At 40.3% G+C, this 18,577-nt stretch overlaps 1 protein-coding gene across 1 annotated transcript in view; it reads left to right on the plus strand.

Moving 5' to 3' along the window:
- Positions 1-18,577, plus strand: part of LOC126152362 (uncharacterized transporter slc-17.2-like) — a 426,481-nt gene that overhangs the window by 62,968 nt on the left and 344,936 nt on the right. The window lies entirely within an intron of this gene.

Below are 18,577 nucleotides of genomic sequence, written 5' to 3' on the forward strand. Positions count from 1 at the left end.
AGGACATGTTCTGAGGCATCAAGGGATCACCAATTTAGTACTGGAGGGCAGCGTGGAGGGTAAAAATCGTAGAGGGAGACCAAGGTATGAATACACTAAGCAGATTAAGAAGGATGTAGGTTGCAGTAGGTACTGGGAGATGAAGCTTGTACAGGATAGAGTAGCATGGAGAGCTGCATCAAACTAGTCTCAGGACTGAAGACCACAACAACAACAACCCAGGAGGAAGCAGCAAACTGTACATTCTTCTAAGAAAGTACGTGCTGGGAATTTTGTTCACAACTCTTGAGCAAATAGTATGGAGCGATAGAAATGAAAGTCGAAATTTTCAAACCCTATTCATCCACGGATTGCGAATGTTTTCAGAGTATGACCGTTGACAGAGACTGAAGTGTGTAGGTTTCATTAACTGTAAGTTTTTAGTTATTCTGCCGCAGCTCGCTAGTGTTGGAGGAACGAACTTGAAGCATACTCTTGGGATGGGATATCGGATTGCAATATGTCGAAATATCGCAATCAGTTTCAAGAAAATATTTAATCGACATTATTTCAGGCGATATATCGGTAACATCGATATTTTGTGGCGATTTAATCGGATAATATTATTATAATCATTTCACTCATAGCGTAGAAAACTCAACTGTACTGTCTTTTAAATACTGAATCAGAACTGTCCCTACAGCTTTTACTTTGAAGATCTTAGAGGAATTCTGACTGCTGTCAATTGTGTATTTTCATAGCCTCCTGTCATTCGAAAGTGAGACTGAAAGAACTGTTTGGAATGTAATTCTCTAAACTTCTTCCGTTCGCGTTGTTCGTTGCGTCTTCATATTAGTAATTTTGCGGTATGAAAAAAAGCGATATGTGGAAGAATTTTAAACCAGACTACAGTCAAAGTGCGAATTGCAGTTATTATGTGGAAATACTATGAACGCTGTTAACACCACAAACTTGAAAGCCCATGTAAAGGGCAGCATCCGAAAGCTTTTGATCTGGAGGGGGGAGGCTACGGTCTCGCCGAGGAAAAAAAGACTTCTCAGTTCTATTTATAGTCCAAATAGCTTTACCCACATCAGTTGCTTATTCAACTAGTATGCAAGAAGATCTCGATGCTGCTTTGAAAAATATTGCTTCCTGTGGAGAAAGAGGAGAACGACGACAAAAAGTCAATGAAGTAATTTTGTTTCGTACTTGCAAAGATTGTGTACGATTTTGTATTGCGAAGAAACAAAGTTTCAGAAATTATTCTATTTTTTCATATGCTGTAGTATAACTTTTTTTATTTTTTTCCCTAAAATTTCTCAGTTTATATGTAAAATAAAGTATAACTAAGTAAGTATCTTACTTAGTTATTTACGAATTCATAAACGCTCTCCTCAGTTTTATATTACAAGAGCAATTATGAATAATAATCTGAGTTTCAAAACTAAATTTTTGTCACCGATATTTCTAATATCGATATCTTTCCATCCAACCCATCTCTGGCATCGTTATTAGGTATAGAGACTATCGCTAACATGGACAACCGTTATCAAATTTATCAATGTCCAGCCCACTGCTCACACACTGAGGGGTGACATAATTTTCGACAATCCTTTGTTGAACCACCAACATTGCACGGTATGGAGACTATCGCCAATATTATCAATGTCCAGCCCACTGCTCACACTCTGAGGTGTGGCATAAATTACGACAATCTTTCGTTGTACCACCAACATAGCACGCGATGTTATCGTGATACATTACAATCTCTGATCAAATTCTTTTATGGATGGACTTGCAGTCCGGGGTGATATGTTACAATACAGCATCACCGGTCTATTGCGGTCTAACTGTGTTGGTGAGGCAGTAAATTTCCACAGGGCAGTGACTGCGTCACTGCAATTCACTTTGGAGGTGTGGCGGTGGGACTTGTAGTCCCGTACCACCCTCTGACGGTGATAGTACTACATGAGTCGGGCAAAAAATTTTGCCTAACATGGGCAGGTGAAGGTGTGGCGGTGGGACTTGTAGTCCCGTACCGACGCTCGGACCAAATTTTTTTTTTTTTTTTAAATGGACTTGTAGTCCAGGGTGATATGTTACAATACAGCATTACCGGTCTATTGCGGTCTAACTGTGTTGGTGAGGCAGTAAATTTCCACAGGGCAGTGACTGCGTCACTGCAATTCACTTTGGAGGTGTGGCGGTGGGACTTGTAGTCCCGTACCACCCTCTGACGGTGATAGTACTACATTAGTCAGGCATAACATTTTGCCTATCATGGACTGGTGATTTTGGGAGGCGAGGACCTTGTAGTCCAGGGTGATATGTTACAATACAGCATTACCGGTCTATTGCGGTCTAACTGTGTTGGTGAGGCAGTAAATTTCCACAGGGCAGTGACTGCGTCACTGCAATTCACTTTGGAGGTGTGGCGGTGGGACTTGTAGTCCCGTACCACCCTCTGACGGTGATAGTACTACATTAGTCAGGCATAACATTTTGCCTATCATGGACTGGTGATTTTGGGAGGCGAGGTGCTCTGACCAAAAAATTTCAACTATAATATATTTTTACTGGATGTTGAATGTGACTGCGAGTATGCTGCAAAATCGGTATACACAAAACGGATTTCTCCATTCCATGTATCTACGATGTCAATGTTTTCTGTGAAAAGATATCCCATACAAGAGCTTTTTGTATCATTGTTAGGAATACTTTCCGCAACAAAGTTATTTATTATCATACGACCTCATACTACTGCCTTTCGCAAAGTTCCCACATTACGGTTGTCTGAGATTTAGTAGAGTGAGCGTTGCACTATTTTTAATGAATTACTTGTCGTATGATACTGTGGAAAAAATTAAATCTTCACTCCTTACGAGTTTTGCGATCAGGCGAGAATATAATTTCTTTTTTGATGACGTTTGATGGTTTATCTACGTCTTTCTTCAGTCTGTCGGTGAGAATCGGATTATGTCCTTACCGGTACCATGTCGATAGCAATGAATTAGTGTCTTAGGTGTCAGTGGAAATGAAATCAGAGAAGGGACTGAATCGTGCTGCCGGCACATCCACTCCAACCCATCTAATTGTTGTAGAGTGTAATGACGCCTACCAGCTTCCCTCCACTCTCCACGACGAAAGATACCTTAAGAACTCCCATCTGAATCATACTAATCGTGTAGCTTATATGAAGTTACGATGTCCGGTCTTCTACACATGATATGGAGAAGCTGAAAGCACTGCACCACTTTATACTTTAACCTGTGAGATCATGAGTTTCCACAGTCCTGAAACAGCACTTCTTTGTATGAAATCTGATCCACATGTGAGTGAATAAACGCAGTCTCGCTAACTTTGTTTTTAAATTTTGTTATGGCAAGAACTTCTCACAGCGCAATGGGTTGGAGATTTTCCCCGCCCGATGACCACGATATTGAGCGCCCCACAAACCAACATCATCATCGTCACCTCATAGCACAACGTAATAATTAATGCGTGGTTTTTGGCAGGAATTAAACCAAGACAAAACTGCAACGGTACTCCATACAACAGATCTCATGCAGGTACTCATTATTCGTGCATATGGATTACATCTTACAGATACAACTTGTGCAATGCAAATGTGTTTACACACTGTACCCCACAGCACCTAAAAATGAAAAATACCTGAGCTAATGTGACAGCAGAAATTTATCTCGAAGTCTCTGTCTCTGCAGAAGCACGTGTCTTGAAGTTCAACCACAGGAACATATCTGGCTAGTTGAAATCTACATTTAAATAAAAAAAATCTCATTGCTAACGAAGGCAGTTTATTCCCTCTCTGCTTTAAATGTGATCAAAGCGAACGTAGTACGCTCGAGAACTGAGTTCGTAAGTGAACACATGCTAAGATTTGAATAAACATCAGAGGAGGGGAAAACAAGGTCGTAAGAATCCCATATGATATGCACACTTTATATATTGTTCAGAACTTCAGTACAAAATCTCATGTTTCCTGTTCAAATGCCTCTCAACGGACCACGTATCTTCGCCTGGCCATCCATGTACGTAAGACAGTCACCACATATTCCCATTAATGTCCAAAATACTATGTGATCTATGGAGTGGCAACGAGATACACAAACTGAAAGCTCGTACGGCCGAATAAATACTGAATAATGATTCCCATGTGATCTGACGAAGTTGTGAACTCTACCAAAGACGTAACGTTGCACGCGTTAAACATGACTACAAAGTATTTCGCGGAAAGAAACCTAATGTTCCTTACTCTGAAAAAGCACATAAAGTTTGAAAGGGGGCTGTCCTATTTGACATGACGGTTTTCAGGTAGTTGTGAACATAAATGTGAATGAAGTTGCGAATTTAATAAATGTACTCAACCTCCGGAATATTATATTCTTTGTTCGGAGAGGTTACTTTTTTTGAAGAGAGTAGCAGTGAGTGTTGGACAATCTGGCTGTGTACTTGGTTTGAAAAGGGTTGAAGCTGACCTGCCGTGTAGTGGAAGCAGCGTTATTTAAAAAGGATTTGTACTAATACATTTTGAGGAGAAAAGGAGATTACATTAATGGAAGAATGGCAAAAGCCCAATTTTTGAGGTAATCCAGCTTTTTTCATATTTTTGTAACTGTATAGTTTCTTATTGTTGGCACGTTGCATATGGTTGAAATTTACTGTATAAATCTTATAATGCAACATATGCTTTTGTCTTATAGTTGAAACAAGAGTCAAGGAAAGTAATCGTACGCATGAAAGTTATTAAGAAATATTTTTCTAACTTGTCTAGGTGTGAAAACTTCATGACAAGATCTGTTGTTGTCATAGTTTAGTGAAGCATAGTTAAACTTGGAGTCTTGTTCTGATTTATCAGTCATTAACATTAATTCCGCTTTTCATTTTTACTTTCGAGACTGTCTGCAAGCTCGCATTGCGTACCGCGAGCTGTGTACTGAGAAGCATTTTTATGAAAAATGAAAATCTTACCGTCTTGCATGGCGTATCACAAGTACGGTAAATGAAAAAAACCCTAATAATGTTAGGTTGCAGAGCACACGAGCGTTCCTTGCGCACAGGTATGTCAATAAATTTAATTAGCAGCAAAGTTTATGTCAACTGAAAGGCACACTGATTGTCAGAGTGTATTTGTAAAAATAATGTCAGTATCAGTTCAGAGGCTTAATACCAGCTAAAGAGTTCAGTAAACTGCTATCTGGCGAAATTTCAAACAGTTTTATCAGTAAGTTCAAAATGGTTCAAATGGCTCTGAGCACTATGGGACTTAACAGCTATGGTCATCAGTCCCCTAGAACTTAGAACTACTTAAACCTAACTAACCTAAGGACATCACACAACAGCCAGTCATCACGAGGCAGAGAAAATCCCTGACCCCGCCGGGAATCGAACCCGGGAACCCGGGCGCGGGAAGCGAGGACGCTACCGCACGACCACGAGCTGCGGACTATCAGTAAGTCAGACGCGTTAATTTTTATGTTCATTTGCTCAGTAATCACAATAACACTTCTGGTAGAGCGATCGTTTACAAGAGTAAGATAAAGATTCACTATATTTAGGGCCAACATATTTAATCTGAATCATTTTGTTTTGCAGTCGGATGGCGTTTGTACTCAAAAATTTCATTGGAAACGGATTGCTTTCTCGCGGACGATTTGTTTTATGCACCTGGTTCTAGATTTCGCATCGTATATTTTCCGTTCAAAATTAAATTTTCGCGTAGTTTTGTTGCCTCTGGACTGAGATTCACATATTTCTATACCAAAATAAGTTTTGCAAATTTTTCAGATGCCAACCTGAGAATCACAAACACGTGTTTAAGTGTTACAGTAAACTTTCAAGTTCAGCCACGTAAATGCATCGCATGCAGGCAACCGCAGCCATCTTACCATAATCCTTCACAAAGTCGCTTAAATGTGTCCATTTCATTATCACAAGACAAAGCGTTTATACTAAACTCACCAGCACATCCTATCGGCATCAGGGGGAAGAAGAAAGTGTCGCATTGTCCGCTAGCCAAGCGGCCGTGTTAATCGATTCTGCCAGCAAGCTTTACTACGGGTGGCTCACGTTCAGGCGACATTAACTCGCAATAATCAGCCAAAGATAAGCTGCCATAGTAGACAGAATAGTACGTACAGATTCTTTGAGACAAGAAAGTGCTACCGACACGTCGGTGAGTACATGGCATGAAATGTCCGAGACAGCAGATGAATTTCACAGCGTCTGCTGTGAGAGGCCGACGCTAGAAAAGTGAGCTGTTTAGTGACAACAGTAAAAAACAAGCACGCGACCTAATCAGCTGCTAACGGACTCCTGCCTTTCAGGTTTACGCCAGTGCTTCGTGGTGTGTCTGGCACGAAGTTCTTACTGAAGTTGGAAGAAATGTCGCAAAGGAAAGCCGTGAAACTTCTGCCTGACTTGGCTATGAAAGCAGCCATTAACGTTCCGTGACGGATCTGTGTCAAGTAAGAGGTGCACGCCATCCATAAAAATGTTACCACGTACAACGACGAGGATACGATTCTCAGCCATCGTTGCCTCAGTTAGCTTTTCTGACGGTAGTTCATCCACACCTTTTAACATCTAAGAAGAGACCGAAGCAACTGGCATTCTTCAACTGCACTGAGAAATGTACTGCTACAGAACAGCGTGGCATAATTGGTCATACTGGCCGTTTTTATCATATTTTAGTTTTCATGTTGCATTCCTTATCATCAGCACTTAGCTAAATATCACTAACGCTCGTTGCTGTTTCTACAGTAGAGACGCACTAAATCAGCCACCTGATTTCTTAGTATTAAAGTATGAAGTGGGGGCAGTTGCTCTGATGTGGCTAGTATTACACATAGTAAGAATGATTCAAGGATTTGTGGGCAAAAATCATTTACTGTTTTCGTTGTTTTTTGTTTTAACTAGTAATACGCTGTAGTGTAGACACACACACACACGTACATACACACACACAAACACGCACTCACATACACACACACACACACACACACACACACACACACACACACACAAACACAACACAACACTTCCCCCCCCCCCCCCCCACTACTTAAGGGGACATTGTATGTCCTATGCCGCCCATGTTAAATTATCGAATTTTGTAACCCGTTATCTTGGAAACTTTTTAAGACACCAACTTACAATTTTCCATAATTATTGAATGCACCTTTCTAGATACACTGAACTAGAATTATTACCAAAATTGTATTGTGGGCATGTTACCTTTTTTTTCAAACACTCAATAATTTTTAACAGAATTTTGCAAATAAATGAACATAAAAACAAAACTACTCAGGATATTTTAATTATTCTAGTTCCATATGTGTTGAATGGCATGCTGCGAAAATTTCATATCTCAACCATCAGTACTTTTTTAGAAAAGGGGTCATTTATTGCCAAAAGATGTATTTTAGAGATACTGAGGTTTAATACAAATTCTTATACAGACTTACATTTCTGCGTCTTTTATGCACTGGAATCGCCCTGGCCCATAGTCTGTGTCTTCTTCTGCCCAGTGCTTGCCTCCTCCTTTACTTTCTTGCTTCTTTTGTCATTTGCTGAGCAGCTAACTCTGCTTCGCGTACACGAAGCTCATCCAGTTCCTGCAGTCCTTTAGCTGTGTTATGTCCAAATCGTACCCCTAACTTCTCCAGAACCAAGTCTTTCATAGTTCCCACCTGTAAAAGTTATTACAGCATCAGACACCGCTAATTAAAGAATCATAAGGCCAACAAATACATTTTTAGGCACATGGCACCACACAACATTGTTGAAGGACTCATTCACATTCTGGGTCTTCCCATGTAAACACTTCTTTAGTGGCTCAGGATTTGCCAAATCTCTGTAAATAGGTTTGATTTCCTCCATTACTGCCAAAGGAAGAGAATGTTTATGTGCAAATTCATGCAGGGTGCCAGAAAATTCAGCTTGCCTTTATTTACACCAAGTGTTTGGTGGAGGTGGACACAAAGCATGACATGGCTTTTTATCGGTTGATATTCGGTGAAAGAAAGTGCTCCACATAGCTCTTTTCGTCTTGCGTTTCTTGAAGTTACTTTTACGCTTAGTCATTTTATTTACGTATAAAAAGCAATAGAAGTTAGCTTACTACAAAAATAGCCGATAATCACACTACTTTCAACGACGTCTAGTATAAGTAACAAAGGACTTATTTGTTTATTCGTAATGCCAACTTCTGAGACGTAGCAGTAGGCACAAAACAAAGCAATTCACAGCCTTCTAGACTGTGTAGTTATATGACTGCTCAACTGTGGCAGTAAATGCGTAGCCGAGTAATTTGACAGTCACATTTCAACATGCAAAATATTATTTGAAGGTCTCACAATTGTCTGATCTTAATGTATTATTTACCAAAATGTCAGGAAAGTCCTAAGTACATTATGGAGTAGAGAACAGAAAATGTCAAATTTGAACGAATTTCCCCTTAATCAACTATTCCTTTGTTCTTGAGACCGTCGTGTAGTCATATAGCTCTGAAATTTTCTTATTTTTAGCATACTACTGTAATACCATATTTCAGAAGCTTCTATTCTGATCTGTTCTGCATATCATTCATGATTCACTACTGTGAGGCTTCACCCCAGGCTACTTTTAGAAAAGATCTCCTAACGCTTACCTATGTATCAGGTGCTAACACATTTCTCCTTTTCAGAAACGATTTTCTTGCTATTGCATGTCTCCATTTTATATCTTCTGTCCTTTTCTCCTCATCAATTATTTGCTCCCCAAATGTCAAAACCTGTGTACCACTTTCAGTGTCTCATGTTGTAATCTAATTCCATCAGCATCTCTCTATCTATATCCGAATCCCGCTCCAGCTACTGCCGGGTCTGGGTGCTGACGAGTCCTCTCCATTTGGCTCGGTCCTCCCACCACTTTTCTTCCTCCACTTGCTGCCAGGTCACACCTCTCCTTTCAACAGATATTCTCACTCCCATTTTCCACCGTGTTCTTGGGCGCCCTCTAGGTCGTTTCCCATCCATCTTTAGTTCTTCCATAATTTTGGGGAGTCTCTGCCCATGCATCCTCTTAACATGCCCATACCATCTTAACCTCTTTCTTTCAATTTCTTCTCTCATACTTTCTTGTTTGAGGTCCTTTCTAATCTCTACATTCCTTACTCTGTCCATTCTTGTTTTTCCCTTAACTGCTCTGAAAAATTTCATTTCCCCTGCTTGCAGTCTGCTCCAGTCCCTTTCTTTCATTGTCCATGTTTCTCCACCATAGGTGACAATAGGGAAGTAATAATTCTTATACATCAGGAGTTTTGCTCTTTCTGAAACTTCATTATTCCAAATCAGATGTTTTATTGTTTGGTAGAAATTGCCTCCCTTCTGTAACCTCCTATTAATTTCGTTAGTTATTCTTCCATCCCTAAATATTTCACTCCCTAAATAAGTGAAACTTTCTACCACTTTGAGGGGTTCTCCATTCAAGGTAATATTTCCATTGATTCCTTTCTCTCTTCCAAATACCATTACTTCACTCTTATCTTTATTTATTCTTAATCCATACCTTTTCATTATTTCCTTCCACGCATCAAGCTGTAACTGTACATCTACCTCTTTATCACCCCATATTACCATATCATCTGCAAAAATCATCTTTTTGTCTTTTTCTTTTGCTATATCTTTAACTGCCCTATTCATTCCCTCCATCACAACATTAAAAAGCGCAGGAGATAGAATACTTCCTTGCTTAAGTCCTTGTCTTATTTCGAAGTATTCAGTGTTCCCCAATGGTGTTCTAATTCTACAATTGTGGCCTCTGTACATTGTCTTTATAACATTAATGTATCCATCTTCTATATCTATCTTCTTCAGTTCTTCCCAGAGTCTTTCCCTGTCAACTGAGTCATATGCCTTTTTCTATGTCTATAAAAACCATTGTCACCCTTTTGTTATACTCCCAACTTTTTTCCATCAGTTGACGGATAGAAAATATCAGGTCGATTGTGCTCCTTCCTTTCCTAAACCCATGCTGTTCTTCACTCAGCTCCTTTTCTATCTTTTCACTTATTCGATTTAGTAAAATTCTTTCAAAAATCTTGGCTGTATGACTCATGAGGGTTATTCCTCTGTAGTTTTTACAAAGTCTTTTATTGCCTTTCTTGAAGATGGGAACAATGCCTCCTGTTCTCCAGTCGCCAGGTATTTTACTATTTCTCCACACGCTTGATAGTACTCTATACAGCCACTGCATTCCCACTGGACCTGCTGCTCTTATCATGTCCACTGATACTTCATCAGGTCCTGGGGCTTTCCCCCCATTCATCTTCTTCACAGCTTTTTCCATTTCTTCCTGTGTAATTTGTCCTAATTCTGCTTCCCAACTTCTCTCAATTTCTCCATTATTTGTTGTTTCCTCATGTACCTGGTCCTCAGCGTTTAACAGCCTCTTAAAATGTTCTTTCCAGAGATCTTTTATATTCCCTGGATCTTCAATAATGGTACCGTCCTCTGTTTCCATCTTTACTGGTACTTCAGAAGCCTTCCTTTTATTTTTCATCATTTTATAGACCGTCCTCTGTTTCCATCTTTACTGGTACTTCAGAAGCCTTCCTTTTATTTTTCATCATTTTATAGAAAATTTTCTTATTGCTCTTCACATCTTCTTCAAGTTTTTTTGTAAACTCTTCCCATGCCTTTTTCTTTGCTGTTTCCACTATTTCTTTGCACTTCTTCTTTTCCTCTATATATCTTTGATGGTCTTTGTCATTTTTAGTTTTCCACCATTTTCTCCATGCTCCATTTTTTCTTCTAACTGCTTGGATTGTGGTATCATCCCACCAACTTGTCTGTCTTATTTTTTCCTTTCCAGATGTTCTGCCACATACTTTTTGTGCTGCTTCGACTAAAGTGTCTTTGAATAAGCTCCATTCTTTTTCTACATCGCAGAAAACTTCTTTTGGAAATTTTTGTGTTATTAATTCTCTGTACTTCTCAGCACATTCACTCTCCTTCAATTTCCAATCCCGTATCCTCGTCACTTTCTTCTGTTTTCTATTTTTCACACACTGATTCATTTTCCATTGTCCCACCAGTAATCTATGGTCTCCATCAGCACTCACACTTGGAATTACCTTCACATTTGTTACTTTCTCTCCCCATTCCCTATCTACTAGAATATAATCAATTACACTCTTCGTTCTTCCATCCCAACTGTATCTGGTGATAACATGACTTTCTCTCTTCATAAACCAGCTGTTTGCTATTTTCATTCCATTTCTCTGGCACAAATCCAGGAGTCTTTCCCCTTCTTCATTTCTACCTCCATATCCAAAACATCCCAATACTTGCTCAAATCCCTTTCTGTCTTTGCCTACCTGTGCATTAAAATCTCCCATCACTATATTAGCACTCTCTATATGGTTTTCTAACACATTTTCAAAGTCCATCTTCTCTTCTTCGCTACATCCCACTTGGGGTGCATAAATCTGGATTACTTTTAGTGTTTCTTTTTGGAATCTCAGGTTTAAGATTATGATCCTGTCTGATATATATCTCACATTTTCAATACAGCTTTGTACATTCTTATTCACCATCACTGCCACACCATTTCTTCCAGACCTGTTATTCCCACTCCAGTACAGTTTTCCTCCTCCTCTCAAATTCTTCTCACCTTTTCCCTTCCACTTTGTTTCGCTTAATCCCAATATATCTAACTTCCTCTCTGTCAGTACATCTGTCATTTCTTCCATTTTTCCATCGAGGGTTAATATATTAAGGGTGCCAATATTTAGGTTATTTTTTAGTCCAGTTGGTTTCTTCTTCTTGTACTGATGAGTAACATCAGGTCTCCCGTCATTTGCACCAGTACTTGAAGAAGCAGTGGGGTCAAATCCTGAGTGGTTCGTTCCGAGGCTCGTCTGTGTTTTGAAAGCAATATATGAACACTTTCCTACTGGCTTGCTAGGCCTAACGCAAGGAAGGATTTTCTGTTGGGGTTGTCTCCCTTAGCCTTTGGAGTTTCTCCTCCACCACAAGGCAGTGGTTCCCTTCTCATTTAATCCCCAGAAAGGAGGGTTGCCTCATCTGCAAGCTTACGCCGTTCCGAAGTCTTCCTTCTCCGCCGTCGCTGCCATTAAGGTCTTCACCCGTAACCCTGGGCATGGGTTCCGTGTTATACCCCACGGGATTGGGTCCCTGCCTGAACTCAGCCATCCTAGCACTCCGGCCTACTGAAGTGTAGGATGCCCACCCCCGCGACGTGGACGCGCCAGACAGGAATTACCCCAGTGGAGGAATAGGGAAGGGCACCCTACCTCCCTGGAGCCAGGTTAATGATTGTGTATGGTGCCACAATCACCTGACTTAATTCGACTACATTAGGTTACCTTTGTTTTACTTTTGACGATGTCCACCTTACAATCTCTTTTCAGGAGACTATCCATTCCGCTCAACAGCCTTTCCAAATGCTTTGCCCCTCTGATAAAACTACATCGGTAAATCTTAAAGATTTTGTTTCTTCTTCGTGAACCTAAATAGCCTTTCGGATGTTCTCCTTGGTTTGCCCCCCACTGCTTACTCACTTTACAGAGCGAATAATTTGGCGTGCAGGCTGTAACCACGTCTCTCCCCATTCTCAGTTACTGCCTTACTTATATTTGTGTTAATGGAGACGGTCGGATTTGAATGAAGGACTCATTTCTAAATTGAACCTCTGAAACCTGCCAATCAACACATTTGTCTTAGTGAAGACCTAACATCTGTTGTCGTTCTTCGTCATTTCATGACGTGAATCCTGATAATACCTGCAGTTTATATTATGTAATTCTGCTCAAGCGTTTGTAAATACAGTTTTCAAGACGCAAATTATATTTCTCGTCATATCATTAGAGGGTTGAAATGACCCTTGAATGCAAAGTCTGATTATGAATATTCCACATCCAACAATCAGTGCTCTGCGTAGGTCTAGGTAAAAAACTGAATATGAATGTTAACTCTACGTGGAGTGAATGTAACCACAGTAACAGTATTGCGAAGATGTTGTGGTCTAGAAGTGCCATAACTACACTAAATCTGAAAGTACAACGCTGAGCAGCATGTTTCTGAAAGAAACCACTGCCTGGCTGACAGTTCTAAGATTTGCATTAGCTACTTGTCAATAAGGATTAATATGTTATCAAGAATGCAGACGGCTGATTATTCAACGGCGTAAAACGTGGCAGGGAAGTTAAGCTAAGTTTTACTTTCAAACAGAGAGAGAAAATCTTAACGCACTAATGGTTCATAAATGCGAAGGCTATTTCAAATTGAAGTTGTAGTGCAATTCTCAGACATACAGAATGTGAATAACATTTACATAAGAACTATAATCTTCTTCTAGCATCGTCACAAAAAATGAAACAAAAATTAAAGGACGTCCCATACATAAGTTGTGCGTGAGAAAAATAATGAGACTGATTTTTTATGTACCACAGTTTTTTTTTTTTTTCAGACAGTAGTATTGTACCCTTCAAAGTAGTTCCTTTTAGCAGCTGTACACCGATGGAGCTGTTGTTCCCAGTCTTAGTAGCACCGCTGAAAGGCTTCAACTGGTAGGGCCTTTAACATGTCATTCTATCTGTACTTACATAAAGATGAAGCATCATTATTATAGTTACGCTGTGGTGACAGTTTTTTCACTTAGTTATACACTTACGACTTTCATATCCATATTTCAGTTTTATAAAATTTAGCTGCATATTTCACTATTACGATGTGCACTCGTGAAATACACTGTGTTTACATACAAACATGTGGGCTATGGTCAAAGAACTAACTGTTTCTGTATGGGCGACATCTTTACACCTGTTACCTCTAAGTTCTTTGACCCCAACGGACGGAGATATCGCATCTTCGTGAAATGTGTATTGTCAGAACTGCTGAAGGATGTACCTCTGAATGTTAGACAAAGAATGTACGATGGGGCACAAGACCCCTATTTCAGCACTGCTATGAGGAATCATCTGAGAGGAACCTTCGGGCATCGATGGTTCGGCCGAGGTGGCCCTATGGTGTGACCCCCTGACCTCAAGTGTCCGGATTTCTTACTCTGGGGGCAGATGAAGCAGCTGGCGTATGAAACTGTTGTGTGAAACAGAAGAAGACTTCGTCCCTAAAATTGCCGTCGCTACTGCTACTATTGAGGACATGCCAAGGATCTTCGAAAGGACATGACAGTCAACAGTCCGACGATACACTGCGTGCATACAGCCCAGTAGTTCGCATTCGACCACTTCCAGTGAATGCCGTCTGTGTTAATCCTCCTTAGCATCAGAAATTTCTGTCAGGGACCGTACCTACCATAACTACATATATTTGTTTTGATGTTCTCTACCTTCCATTTTAATTTGAACGAATAATTTCGGAACACCCTGCACATTAATATCGCTGGCATGATTTGACAGTAACGTTCTTTTTTTTTCGTCGTCTTCTGCTTGTTTAATGGATTCCATCAGGAGAGTTTGTACCCCAAACCTTCACTTATTTGTTGGACGTGTTCCAGTCTCTGTCGCCCTGCAGTTTTTACACCTCTGCTCCCCCTCACCCCCTCACACCCCCCCCCCCCTTCCCTCTGTTACCAAGGAAGTTATTCCTTCATGTCTTAATACAGTGTGTCCTCGATAAGTTGATGATTCTCGCTGTGGCTGTCGAGAACGACAGGTGGAATGCTGGGGCCCGCATTTGGACTGTCGAGGGGAGAGGAACAGTGACGAGAAGGCAGAGTCGGTTGCTTGCCGCAGTGCTGGCACCATAGCACATGTTTTTTGCCTGTCAATCTGTACAGTGACACATCGCGTCTAGGAGCAGTCTAACGTTGGAAACGCCAACTAATGTGGATTTATTATGCTTCTGGCACCACTTGTAAAATCGGCAAGTCGTCGTGGACGCGCTGTACACGTCCTTTCTTTTTGTCAGTGATCTCCGTATGTTCCTTTCTTTGTCAGTTATATCAAGAATCTCCTCATTTCTAATCCTATTAGCCCAACTCATTTTCAACATTCTTCTACAGCACAGAGTTTCAAACGTTTCGATTTTCTTCTTCCCTGTTTTTCCGACAGTCCAGGATTCACTACCAAACAGTACTGTGTTCCAAATACACATTCTCAGAAACTTCTTCCTCAGATTAAGGTCGATGTTTAGAATTACCCCAAGTTCCAAGATTAGTCCCGACGGTATTTTTGAAACTGAGTAATGACAGCTAGAATGAACGTTACGTACTGGAGAAATTTTAGTTGCAAATAAAGGAAAGGGTGATATTAAAGACCACGTGAAAACATTGGCGTGCTATTGACGCGAGACTGATTTTCTAAAGCCAAAGATAGGGATTGTGATCTGAAATGTGCCGCTAAAGTGACTACGTTGTCGTGCCACGCTACTACACACAAACTCAGTTTCAAAACATCAGACTGTACATCTAAACTATTTAAAAAGTTATATGACCCAAAATTTACCTCCGTAAGCAGCTACTGTTAACATTATTTCGCCCTTTATATTTGATAACGTGTTAAATTCTTTGGAAGACATTAACTATGTGACAGGAACAGTGGATAGCTGAAACAGAAGTGAAGTAAAACCTATTCTGATTGTTGTGAGATATTTCAGTCCGGAAGAGGAAATTCAAGTTAAACTGTTCAATTTCGACGAACTGTCACATGAAACTGCTCAAATTTTCACTCGGTATCTTTTGTAGTATGCGAAAAAAATACACACTTGAAGAAAAGTTGGTTCGTTACCTTGCTGATAACACTAACAGTAATTTTGTGGGTATGAAGAGAAAAGGAAATGAAAATGAGTGCAGAAAAGTTCAGACTGATTTAGACAAATCTATTTTACGTACCGGTTGCTTAGCTCACATTGTAAGCAATTGCGTCCAGTGAAAAATACAAATGAATGAATGAATTTTAGTTATTTCAGTAAACAGTTAAAGAGTTTTAAGTAATTTCAAAAATATGTCCTAGGTTGGACCCAAAAAATACGTTAATATGTCCAGGATTGACCTCAAAAAAATATGGTAAGCCTATCGATGTTTGATAAAAGCAGACTTCTTTTAGCCACGAATGTCCTCAGTTTTTATTTCTTCTCCATGAATTTTAATACCTACTCCGAATTTTTTTTTGTTTCCTTTACTGATTGCTAAGTATACAGATTGAATAACATCGGGGAGAGGCTACAACCCTGTCTCACTCCCTTCCCAACCACAGCTTCCCTTTCATACCTCTCGACTCTTATAACTGCCATCTGGTTTCTGTACAAATTGTAAATAGCCTATCGCTCCCTGTATTTTATCCCTACAACCTTCAGAATTTCAAAGAGAGTATTCCAGTCAACATTGTCAAAAACTTTCTCTAAGTGTACAAATGCCAGAACCGTAGGTTTGCCTTTCCTTAATCTTTCTTCTAACATAACACCTTTTTGTAGTTTCTTCAGTTTTAATCTACAGTTGATAACCAATAGATTGTGGTCAGAGTCCACATCTGCCCCTGGAAATGTCATACAATTTAAAACCTGGTTCCTAAATCTCTGTCTTACCATTATATAATCTATCTGATACCTTCTAGTATCTCCAGGCTTCTTCCATGTATACAACCTTCTTTCATGATTCTTGAACCAAGTGTTAGCTATGATTAAGTTATGCTCAGTGCAAAATTCTACCAGGCAGCTTCCTCTTTCATTTTTTACCTTCAATCCACATTCACCTACTACGTTTCCTTGTCTTCCTTTTCCTCCTATCGAATTCCAGTCACCCATGACTATTAAATTTTTCGTCTCCCTTTTCTTTTATCTCATCATACATTTCTTCAATTTCTTAGTTATCTGCAGAGCTAGTTGGCATATAAACTTGTACTACTGTAGTAGGCGTGGGCTTCGTATCTGTCTTGGCCCAATAATGCGTTATCTATGCTGTTTGTAGTAGCTTACCCGCACTCCTATTTTTTTATTCATTATTAAACCTACTCCTGCATTACCCATATTTGATTTTGTGTTTATAACCTTGTAGTCACCTGACCAGAAGTCTTGCTCCTCTTTCCACCGAACTTCACTAATTCCCACTATATCTAACTTTAACCTATCCATTTTCCTTTTTAAATTTTCTAACCTACCTGCCCGATTAAGGAATCTGACATTCCACGCTCCAATCCGTAGAACGCCAGTTTTCTTTCTCCTGATAACGACATCCTCCTGAGTAGTCCCCGCCTGGAGATCCGAATGGGGGACTATTTTACCTCCGGAATATTTTACCCAAGAGGACGCCATCATCATTTAACCATACAGTAAAGCTGCATGCCCTCGGGAAAAATTACGGCCGTAGTTTCCCCTTGCTTTCAGCCGTTCGCAGTAGCAGCACAGCAAGGCCGTTTTGGATAGTGTGACAAGGCCAGATCAGTCAATCATCCAGACTGTTGCCCTTGCAACTACTGAAAAGGCTGCTGCCCCTCTTCAGGAATCACCCGTTTGTCTGGCCTCTCAACAGATACCCCTCCGTTGTGATTGCACCTACGGTACGGCTATCTGTATCGCTGAGGCACGCAATCCTCCCCACCAACGGCAAGGTCCATGGTTCATTGGGGAGGATCAGTCCCACATCTCCCGTAAATCTTTCTTCTGTTCGTTCCCCTAGTGCATTTGATTACCACCGCCCTTTGCATTTTTTTTTTGACATCAATCTTCTTGCCGGTTTGATGCGGCCCATCATTAATTACTCTCCTGCGCAACCTCGTATACTTTCTCATACCTGAACTATCGTTGTTGGCGTTGGTTTGCTGACGATTCTAATGAGAACGACGCTCTATTGGACTGATCACAGTAGCTCACTGTGCGCCCTACTTTTCAATCTGTAACGAATCCCAGCTCCATTTACACCATTTTTTGCTGCTGTGGATATTACCCTATATTCAGCTGAACAGTAATCCTCATAGTCTTTTCATATCACTTCACTTCAAGATGAGCCTTTATATTTCACGTTTTCTAGTTTATCTACCACGTTGAAACTTCTGACATTTCACGCCCTGACTCGTGGAATGTTACCTTTCGTTGGTTACTCAACCTTTTTCTCATCGTTACCTCCCCTTTGACAGTCCCCGCCCACAGGTCCGAATGGGGAACTAGTCCGGAATTTTTTGCCAATGGGGAGGTTATCATAATATTTTTTCTAATTAGACGTCACATGTCCTGTGAATAAAAACTGTGTATCTTTAATGCAGGGGTTTCCATTGTCTTCTGCATTCTCATGTCGTTGATCATCGACGGTTCTTCCGCAAGAGAGTGCCCTGAACCTGTGTCCACTCCTCCGACATGTTTGACAAGGCCGCTAGCAGAACGAAGGTGACTCCTTATACCGGAAGCCTTTGACCGCCATCACTGATGATTTTATTTGAAGTTTGAGCAATGGCTGGATTTGAACATGGATTAGAGGACGCATTCCTTATAAGCGATAAAAGGTAGCCCCTACACCTTGGGCAATGAATTTAAAATATTTTATGTTATATACATATCCGGCATATTATTCAGTGAGGATTCTAGAGTACGCATTGCTTGCGTACAATCGTAGGTACATC

The sequence above is a fragment of the Schistocerca cancellata genome, chromosome 2 (genome assembly GCF_023864275.1).
Source record: "Schistocerca cancellata isolate TAMUIC-IGC-003103 chromosome 2, iqSchCanc2.1, whole genome shotgun sequence".
NCBI classification, from domain to species: Eukaryota; Metazoa; Arthropoda; class Insecta; order Orthoptera; family Acrididae; genus Schistocerca; species Schistocerca cancellata.